Below are 8,266 nucleotides of genomic sequence, written 5' to 3'. Positions count from 1 at the left end.
CCAGCCGTGGGGACCCACTACCTATCAGAGACTTAACCAGCCGTGGGGACCCACTACCTACTGGAGACTTAACCAGCCGCGGGGACCCACTACCTACCGGAGACTTAACCAGCCGTGGGGACCCACTACCTATCAGAGACTTAACCAGCCATGGGGACCCACCAGCCACCAGGGACCCATCTTCCTCTTAATGGTCCCACAATCCAGGATCTCCTTGTTTTACTCCATTAAGTCACTTAGCAAGTGTCTAAAGTTCCTTTATTGCTTCTATGAGCTTGTACAGTTGTGTGTGTTGGGCTGGTCTCAAATTTGTTATGTAGCTAGGATGACCTTGAACTCCTGATCTCAAGCCTCCACTTCCTGAGTGAGAGGAAGACAGGTGTGTGCCACCACACTTGGTTAATGCAGTGCTGGGACTTGAACCCAGGGCTTCATGGGTGGTAGGCAGACATATTACCTACCGAGCTGCAGTCCAGTTTCTTAAAGATGCTTTCTTACTGAGTGTTATTTCTTTAATTCCCAGAAACACTTTGTGTTTTTCTATGGGAATTAAATTTCCTGAATTTTCTGTTCTGTCCATTGGGTTTTAGTCCTTTTTAAAAAAGTCTCATTTATTTATGTGTATGAGTGTATTGTCTACATGTATTTAAGTGTATACATGCATGTAGTGCCCATGGAGGCTGGAAGAGGGTGTTAGATCCCCAGGAACTGCAGTTAGGAACTGGAATTGTTAGCCACTATGTGGGTGCTGGGAACCAAACCCAGGTCCTCTGCAAGAGTAGTCAGTGCTCTTAACCTCTGAGCCATCTCTCCAGCCCCACGCGCTTTCTTCTTTTCAGATCACTTATGAATGTGAACCTGGAAATTGAGCTTGTACAGTTGTGTGTGTTGATGAGCCTGCTGTTTACCTAAACGAATGACACTGTCCCGTTTGTCTCTCCCTGACTCTTTAAGGTGCATGCCATTATATAATAATTTAAAATATTTTTTCACAACTCCATACCCATCTATCTCCATCTTTCCTTTGATAGTCAGCATCTATTTCCTTTATGCACACAGATAGGAAAAGCACAATTCTATTTCTCCTGACTTGCTAAAATAAATCTGAAAAAAATCAAGTTTGTTTTCTGATCATATAAGTAACACACACTCATCATACAACAGAGAATAGAAATAATTTTTAAAAAGGGCGAAAGCATGGCATGGTGGTATGTGCCTGTCACCCCAGCACTCAGGAGGAGGATCAGGAGTTTAAGGTCAACCTCAGTTACATAGTGAGTACCAGGCTAGCCTGGGCTGCAGGAGACACTGTCTTAAAAACACAACAACAGCAAAACAAAACAAAAAGAATGGGTGGGTTGTGAACCAGCCCCCTAGGTCTCATCTCCAGGCAGTGCTGGGAACAGATTTTGTAGATCTTTTTAAGCTTGTTTCGAGTTTAAACACAAAGTGTTTAATTTTTTTCCCCACAGACTAAGTTCTGGATGTCGACTGTACAGAGGGTGAGTATAGTTAGATGTGTCTGTACTTGAGAATTGCTAAAAGGGTTGTTCTCCTCTCCTTGCTTTTAAATTTTTTTGTGTGTGTGTGTGTGTGTGTGTGTGTGTGTGTGTGTGTGTGTGTTACAGGCATGTGAGTGCAGCTACCCTTAGAGGCCAGAAGAGGGTGTCAGATCACTTGGAGCTGTAGTTATAGGTGGCTATGAACTGCCTGACATGGGTGCTGGGAACTGAGTTCAGGTTTTCTCCTGTGTGAAATGCCTGTGGAGGCAGGAAGAGGGCATTGGATCCTTGGAACTGGAGTTAAAGACAGTTGTTAGCTGCCATGTGGGTGCTGGGAACTGAACCCAGGTCCTCTGCAAGAGCAACCAGTGTTCTTAATTGCCAAGCCATCTCTCCAGTCCCTACCACTGAACTACTTTTTCTGAATGTTTTCTACTTCGCATGATATTCATGTAAGACACAGTAGATTAATTTTCTCCTGAGGTACCGTGTCTTTCAGAAATAATTTCCAGTGCCTGTGGTTGCTTTTTAGGTTTATAGCCATGACTGTGAGATGCTGGTATCTCCAAGCCCTGGATGTTTGGGTATTTCTTTTTCTTTTCATATAGCTTTAGCCCCTGTCTAGGTTTATGTTGCAGTGGAGTGGAAGCTGGAGGAATGTTCTCATTTGTTTCCTGTTGGTTGGTGATAAACACTGACCAAAACCAACTTGGGGAGAAACGGATTTATTTGGCTTTTAGGTCACAGCCCATCATGGAGGGAGTCAGGGTAGGAACTCAAGGCAGGAACCTGGAGGCAAGAACTTAGGCAGAGACCATGGAGGAAAGCTGCTCACTGGCTTCCTCCCCTGGCTTGCTCAGTTACCTTTCTTATACAGCTCAGAATCATCTGCCCAGGGATGGCACCACCCACGGTTGACTGGGTCATCCTAGATCAATTAGAAATTAAGAAAATGCCCCACAGACATGCCCACAGGCCAGCCCGATGCAGGTAACTCCTCAGTTGAGGTTCCCTCTTCCGAGGTGACTCTAGGTTTGTGTCAGGTTGACAGCTGAAGTTAACTATGACAGGGAGCATGTCAGAGTTTGAACGCAGAGGACATCACATTTCTTGGCAATATAAGCTTGTGGTTTTTAACCCATAATACTGATCACATTTCGAATGAAGTCAGCTGTACCCCCTCCCCTCCCCTCCCTTCCCTTCCCTCCCCAGTGACTTTTTATGATGCCTCACACTGCCATGAGAAGTCACAGATGCCATTTTCCTGTTTTAGTGCCACCAGTATATTTTTGGGAGCAAACCAGACTTATTTGGCTGTGGACTTTTTCTTTTAAGTGCTGGGAGTCAGTGGTTGTGTTTGGAATTTTTAAAACATGCTTTTTGTTTTGGAATGCATCTTGTTGGTATGGAGAGTCTCCTACCGTTCACATCTTCCATAACCGCAGTGTGTTCATCCAGAAAGAGAAACTGACGTGGACATAAGTGCTGACTGAACCCCACACTTTGGTGGGTTTTGCTGCTCTCCCTTCTTGGGGCCTGTGAGTCTATGCTCACGACTGTGACTAGCCGGTTCCCTTGCTCCATCCTCAGTTTCCTTCACGGTTCTTTCTGTGTCACACTTGTGAACTGTTTCTCATTTCTGCCTGTTCTTACACATTTTTGAACTATATTTTATTATTTTTATTTTATGCATATGAGTGTGTGGCCTGCATGTATGTGAGTGCACTTGTGTCATGCAATGTCTGAGGAGGTCAGAAGAGGGTGTTGGATCCCTAGAACTGGAGTTATGGATGGTTGTTAGCTGCCATGTGGGTGCTGGGAACCAAACCCAGGTCTTCTGCAAGAGCCGCCAGTGCTCTTAACTGCTGAGCCCTCTCTCCAGCCCCTCCGTTCTTATAACAGTTGACTTTGAGCTGACTGTTGTGGGAACATATCTGTAATTTCGGCACTTGAGAGGCTGAGGCAGAGAATGGTACAGTTGAGGCTAGCTTGGGCTTCATTGCCAGATTTTATCTCAAAGAACAAACAGCAGGACTGAGGGAAAAATTTCAGTCAGTAAAGTGCTTGCTATGTAAGCATGAGGCCTGAGTTCGAATCCCCAGAGCCCAGGTAAAAAATCTGGGTGTTGTGTGAGCCCGTAATCCCAGTTCTGGGGAGGGGTTGACAGATGGATCCCTGGGGCTCCCTAGCCAACCAGCCTAGCTAGCTGGTGAGCTCCAGGGTAGCAAGAGACCCTGTTTTAAAAATCACAGTGGGCAGTGCCTGGGGTTGACTTCTGGTGCCCACATGTACACATGTACCCCCTTCCCCATGCATGCAAAAACAAACAACAACATCAACAAACAACAACAACAAACCCGAGCTGATTTCATTGGAAGGACTGTTGGGTGCACACCTCCCATGATTCAGGCTGATGTATGTGGAAGGTTAATATATTGTGATAGTGATGTGTTTTTGTTCTAGAAGAATCTAAAGAGAACAAGAGCTCTACCCCTTCTTCTAGAAAGCAAGAAAGTCCTGGAGATGATGGACAGGGTTTCTCTGATCCCCACAGAGGGTCAGGACATTTTTAGGAAGGAGCTGAAATGATTCCAGGGTTTGCATTAAGACCTGGAGAGATTCAGAGCTTGACATGGCTGGACCTGGGAGCCACAATGGGGCTCTCTCTAAAGGTGGAGGCCATGCAAGAGTGGGGCGCTCCCTCCCCGTGCCCGGCTTAGCAGCAGATAGCTGTCTGGCTGAACCCCATGAGGCAGGTGGAGGAGGCGGGACCTTTGGTGTGAGGTTCACATCCAAGGACATCTGTGTCCGTATCTGGTCCAGCAGGATGGATCCCTGCCTGCAAATGGCCACAATCTGGATTACAGCCAGCAGTGTCCAGTCCCACATCTGTGAGAGCCAGCCCCATCCTTGTAAAGGATAATGGTAAGTTTGGCTGATCCTGGTTGCTAACTGATCCTGGGTCATTAACTGATCCTGTGTCTCTACTGATCCTGGATTGCTAATTGATCCTGGACCATTTACTGGTCCTGGACTGCTAACTGGTCCTGGACCACTAACTGACCCTGGGTTGCTTACCCTTGAACCTCCCTGCGTCCTGGTCACACCTGCTCCCCCTTCCTCATCTACTCAAGGTTTTGCATCCCATCTCTACACTGACTTCCCACTCCGGGTTGATGCCTCCCACACGCTGCCCAGAATCCCTCATCATGCACAGGGCCCCTGCCCTGACCTTTTGCAATTTCAGACCATGTTGACAAGACCTCTCCAGTGTGTCCACAGCTCAGGTCTGACCCTCCCTATGCCCCCTCAGTCTCAGTTCAGCTGATGGAGACCATTTCTTTACATGTTGAAGACCAAACTGTGGAGGCTCTGGCCTGTCTTCCCCTGAGGGCCCCTGCTTGACCTCCAGATGCGGCCAGACCCTGACTGTGCCCAGAGCTCCTGGCATGGCTCCTGTCTGGGTCTCAGTGCCCCTTACCCAGGTTACTTCAACAACTTCCTATGGTGACCACTCTGCCTATCAGAGCCAGTGGGAGCAAGCTGAGCACCAAGGCCCAACAGGTCACCGTACCAAGGCCCAAGAGGAAGGGGGAGGCCGCAGCAGAGCCTTGCTGACTTAAATGGACTCTGGCCTCTGTTGCCCTCCCACTGGTTTCCTGAGTGTGTGGAAGGAGTCAAGGCTAACACACCTGTGTCTCACGTGGAGGCTCACTGGGCTCCCCAAGCAGCACCCCCTGTCACACGGAAAGCGTGTCCTTCCCTCCACCCTGAGCTCTTCCCATCTCTCCCTTCCCTGTTGCTCCCCCCACGTTCTGATCTCCTCCTTAGGGCTCCCCCCACCTCCAGCTCATCTGAGCTTGCTGGCTTCTCCAAGGGCCCTTCCATGTATCAGGCGGATTTCTGCCCCAGGGCCTTTGCACTGGCCATTCACATGGTCTGAAATGCTCTTTGCCTAGTGGGCTGCACAAGTGCCCCACAGCGGATTTTACCTGACCTGGACCTCTCCATCTGACACTACAGAGCACCCCTCTGTCCTACAGCCCTGCCTGATGTGGCACTTGTGTGGCAGTTGCCTCAGAGATAAAGCCTTTTGTTTTGGAGGGCAGCTGAGTAGACAACGGGATCTTCCAAGGGAAGATGAAACTGCTGCCCTTGCAGGGAAAGTCGTCAAACTCAGGAAGTGAACAACTCGGAGCTTCAGGAAATCCCTGAAGCTGACCAGGTTCACTAGGCCTCTCCCTCCCCAAGTATATATAAACTCCAAGGCCTGCTGAGTGACTCTCAGACAGCAGAACTATGTGGAAGAGGCCAACCCAGCTGAGCTATGTGGAAAGGACACTCTCCAGGCGGTCAAGCCACCCGCAAGCTGTGCCATGAGCCCCAGATTTCCCGCTTTCATGACCTGCACCCATGCTGGGGTGAGCTTTTGGCGATGTGGCTGTCTTTTAGTTATTTCTGTTCCTGTGAGTAACACCAATAAATCTCAACGGTTCACCAGGTTGGACTTTGGTCCTTACACTGGTCTGTCGCTGGTTCCCTATGTGGGATGAGGAGATGTTTGTTCGCATCTCCCAGGAACAGTGTCACACAGCACAGCCTAACCCTCCTCTTCATCCTTTTTTTGGCTGTGGCATTTACTGACTGTAAAAGGCATCCATTCACTTTATGAAAGTTCCAGTGGATTCTCCCAGTAGCGCCCCATGAGGGAGTACCTGGTCTTCCTGTTCCCTTATCACAATCTCTGTCATTTCATTGAGGTGCCCCCCATCTGCAGTTCAGCATTCTGTGATTACAGTTACTGAATTTCAAGTGTGATTGGAAAATGAGAGGTGGAAATTTCTAGAAGAAATTTGTTGATTTTTAAATTGTTTGATATACCACAGAGTGTGGCAAAATGTCAAGTATCCTGATCAGGAAGTGACTCATCTCTTTGTCAAGAGTGTAGACTGTATACAGTGCCTGTTAGTCACAGAGCAGAGTGTAGACTGCACACAGTCCCTGTTAGTCAATAGCAGGTCTCCTAGTATTGGGTCTATGGCAGATGAACTGTCTCACAGCATTTTCAGGGTGGCCTTGACTCGTCATCAAAGATGACCATGAACTTCAGATCCTCTACCTCCTGAGTTCTGGGATGACAGTTGTAGGTGCCCACACCTGGTTTATATGGTGCTGAGCTCTGTTCAGCAGTTTGTTAAAATGTCCTGTAATTCGCTGCCCATTACCATATTAGGTGCCAATCTGTTCATGCACATGGCATTGCGGCTGTGTGTTATGGGAAGCAGTCAGCATACACAGGTCAACTGTCCACAGTTGCTGACATCTTTGAATTCATCCCCAGAGATAATGGGACAACCAGGTCACGTTCTTCCGGGGACTTGTTGACGCTGTTCCTGGGGAGATATGAACAAATGTCTACTCACCCCAGACAAGGGAGCCAACGAATGACCAAAGTCAGGATACCACCGAAGTCCGACCTGGTGAACCAGTGCGTTTTACTGGGGTTCCTTAGGGATGCATGAGTGAAGGCTTACTTATAGGAGCATAAATGATGCAAACACAGCAGTGTCACCAAAGTCCACCCCAGCATGGAGGACATGAAAGCTGGAAACCTGTAGCTCACTGTGTAACCTGTTGGCAGCTCGACAGGTTGGAGAGTATCTCTTCCAGGTGTCGGACCTGGTCTGAGCACCTCCCCTCAGTCCTTAGGACCTATATAATCTTGGGGAGGGAGAGGCCTAGTGCATCTGGTCAGTTTCAGGGACTCCCTGAAACTCCTGAGTTGTTCACTTCTGAGATTCCTGCAGGCTGGAATATTTTATCTGGAAGGAAACTGCCACCCAGCATCCTTCCTCTTGGGACTCGTGTTTCTGGGCCTGGGGACCGTGGAGCATTTAACGATGACTAGAGGGGATGGCAGGGATCTAGTGGAACTGGGCTATCAGAAATGGCTTTACCATTAAACAGCAGTGTCCTGGAGTAATGGGATCAGTCTCAAACACTGGGAGTACTGAGGCCCAGAGGGGCCCACCTGTAACCTCAGGAAGCTGAGGCAGGAGGATTTCCATAAGTTCAAAGCCAGCCTCAACTTTGCAGTGAGTATCAGGCCAGCCAGGACTACAGGGTGAGACGGTCTCAAAGCAACAGCAATCAAAAGCTGCTGTGGTTGTGGTCATCATAATTTAGATGACTTCTCACAGGGGATGTTTAAATAAGGGTCACTCATAAAAGTCTTTGAGAAACCTCAATGGATGTGGTTGCTTCAAAACACTACTATTGTTTTTAGCTTAATTCACTACAAATTTAATTAATTTATTTTTTAAGATTTACTTATTTTTACTTTATGAGTGTTTGATCTGCATGTATGTGAGTGCACCACACCACATGTGTGCAGTGCCCACAGAGGCCAGAAGAGAGTGTCAGACCCCCGAAACTGGAGTTACAGACAGCTGTTAGCCACCATGTGGGGGCTGGGAATTGAACATGGGTCCTCTGGAAGAGCAGCCAGGATTCTGAACCACTGAGCCATCTCTCCACCTTCCTACATATTTTATTAATTAAATTATATTCCTCCCCTTTTTTTTTGCAATGAAAGCATTTAAACCATTTTTAAAAAATGTGTGTGTGTGTGTGTGCGTGTGTGTGTGTGTGTACCATGGCACACATGCACACCGTGTGTGGTGGTCAGAGGAGAACCTCACGTGGTGGTCGTCAGGCGTCTTCCACCTCTTGTTGTGTCTCTCATTGACCTGGACCTTCACAAT

General features: G+C 48.0%; 1 pseudogene; it reads right to left on the bottom strand.

The window, feature by feature from the left end:
• LOC103751506 overlaps positions 1-8,266 on the bottom strand; it is an 18,017-nt pseudogene that overhangs the window by 7,200 nt on the left and 2,551 nt on the right.

Source organism: Nannospalax galili, unplaced genomic scaffold (assembly GCF_000622305.1).
Source record: "Nannospalax galili isolate Female #2095 unplaced genomic scaffold, S.galili_v1.0 scaffold1307, whole genome shotgun sequence".
NCBI classification, from domain to species: Eukaryota; Metazoa; Chordata; class Mammalia; order Rodentia; family Spalacidae; genus Nannospalax; species Nannospalax galili.
The sequence above is the reverse complement of the archived record's forward strand: the minus strand, read 5'-3'. Positions and strand labels throughout refer to the sequence as shown.